The sequence below is a fragment of the Aspergillus brunneoviolaceus genome, assembly GCF_003184695.1.
Source record: "Aspergillus brunneoviolaceus CBS 621.78 unplaced genomic scaffold BO95scaffold_2, whole genome shotgun sequence".
Classification (NCBI taxonomy): Eukaryota; Fungi; Ascomycota; class Eurotiomycetes; order Eurotiales; family Aspergillaceae; genus Aspergillus; species Aspergillus brunneoviolaceus.
The window spans coordinates 181,862-184,516 of record NW_020290732.1 but is presented as its reverse complement, the minus strand read 5'-3'; positions in this window follow the sequence as shown (position 1 = coordinate 184,516).

Below are 2,655 nucleotides of genomic sequence, written 5' to 3'. Positions count from 1 at the left end.
TACCGTGCCAGGTGGCCCGGCTTGGCGGAGGAGCATAATTGTTATACAATACCTACCGCTACAGCAGCCCATATCTACTACTATGGCAGCTGCTTCGGGGTCGATACGGATTCGTCGGGATTTCAATCCGGATGCCTACATTATTATGTTGTTTACCCCTCCTTTTTGTATGATATATTGTTCTGAGATCCTTTAGAGGAGGAGATTCCTCAAGGATTAGTCTTGAAATCAATAGGAGACTGCTTTTGACTATCTTGCTTGCCTTGCCTAACCAGCGTGTCTACTGCGTCAAGTAGTTCCTAACATTTAGAATCTCGGTCTGCTATTAGTAAATTAGATATAATAATATTAGTATTAGAATCAGCTTTTTTAGCTTTTCTGTAGTAAGTTTATTTCTAGATTTAGTTTTTTTTCTAAAATATATTATATATTTTTAAAAATTAGTTATTAAAGTTCAATACTAAAATCTTCTAGATTACTTACTATAAAAATAATATTAATAAATTATTATATTTTTTTTAGTTTAACTATATTTACTAGTAATATTTTTTGTGCTATTTTCTTAATTATAATCTTAATAATAGTTTAGATTTTAATAAATTACCAGAACTTTAATACTGTAGATATAATTATATTTAATAAATATAAATACTTCGAATCTTTGATTCTAAGATTTTAGCAGGTTTTTAGATAATTTTTTTTTAATAGTTAAAATTATTAATAAATTACTAGATTTACTCCAGCTTCTTAAACTTCTTGAAAATAATTTTTATTAGATTATTTTTTTTATTTATTATTAGTAAAGCTTTAAAATCGGATATAATTAAATATTTTAATACTTTAAAAATATTATTTCTGATATTTTTAGTAAATTTTTTAAGGCTATTCTTATTTTTATTTTTATTTATTTTTTTAATAAGTTTTTTGGCTTTAGTAAGATCTCTTAGCTTATTTAAAATTAGTACTTGATTTATCTTTATTACTAACTAAAAAGATTTAGTCAGATTATAAATATTTAATTTATAAAAAAATTATAGTTATTTTTTTTTATTTAAGGCCTCAGCTTGCTACTAAAGCTTATTTTTATTAAGATTTAATTTAAAAACTCCGGTTTTTAAGTTTTTTGTATTATTAGATAGTTTTATTATTATTTTTTTTATATTTATCTTTTTTTTTTTTAATATAATAATCTGACTTTCTAGTCTTATATAAATTTATATTTTTTATAAAGATTTTTTATATTAGTCTAATATCTAATATTTTTAGTTATTTTACTTATCTCCGAAGTAAATAGTTCTAAAAATAAAGATTTCTTCTAACTTTTAGTTAATTTAACTGAGTAAGTATATTATAATAAAAATAATATAAATTTTTTAGATAGTTTTTTTTTTTTATTATTACTTATATTCCGCCGGAAAAAAATATTTTTATAATTTATTTTATTAGTATACTTTACTATTTATAAAAAATAAGTAAAATAATTAGCTTTATTCCAGCTTTACTTATTTAAAATAAATACTAAGAATTATTATTATTTATTTATTTTATTATAAACTAAATATTTCTGTATTGTCTCCAGTAAAACATCTTTTTTTTTTATATATTTTAAGTAATTATTCTATAGTTTGATTTAATATAGCTTAATTAATAGTAATTTCAGCCAGTTAAGTTATAATTTATATAAAGTTAAGTATAATATTTTTTATAATTCTATATATTCTTTTTTAAAATTAAGTTTTATTATTTATTTATTTTTATTTTTATTACTGTTATCTAAATATATATTATTTAGAAGTTTTTTATATATAGCTAATAGATAGATTAACTTATTATACAGTCCGGCTATATTACTAAATATTATAAAAAGTTATTATATATTATAAGAGATTACTGTATATTATAATAAAGAAAAAAAAGTATTATTATATATTATAAAAAATTACTAGATGTTATTTTATAATTTTAAAAACTATTTATAGAAAGATATTAAAATCTTAATTTTAAAGCTAAAATAAATACTAAAACTTAGTTTTATTTATTTTACTTGCAGATAAAAGAAAGTAGATATTAAAAATATTAAAAATACAGACTTTAAAATATATTTAAAAAAATAAAAAGATTAATATAGAGAATAAAAAAATAAAAAAAAATTAATAAAAAGAATAAAAAAATAGAAAAAGATTAATATAAAAAATAAAAAAATAGATAATAAGAAATATAAAAATTAAAATATATTATATAAAAAAAAGATTTTAGCCTCTAGTAAATAATTATATATATAAAAAATTAGAAAGATTATATTAAAAAAAAAGTAAATAGTAAAGTAAGATTTTAATAAGATAATATCTATTTTTAGTAAGATTTCGATAAAATAATATCTATTTTTAGTAAGATTTAGATAAGATTATACTTACTTATATCTTAGTTTACAGAGTAGAACAGTTATAATAATAATTTAAATTATTATTATAAATAAGTATAAATAAAGAATACAACAGTTAGTATAACTCTAAGATTAAAGTATATTATAATAGTAAATAATATAAAAACTACTTTAGATCTAGTAAAAAAGGTATAATTTTAGTATAATCTATTATTTATATAAAGATTAGTACTTCTAGATTTAAAGGGCTTATAATTAGTCAGAATTTTATA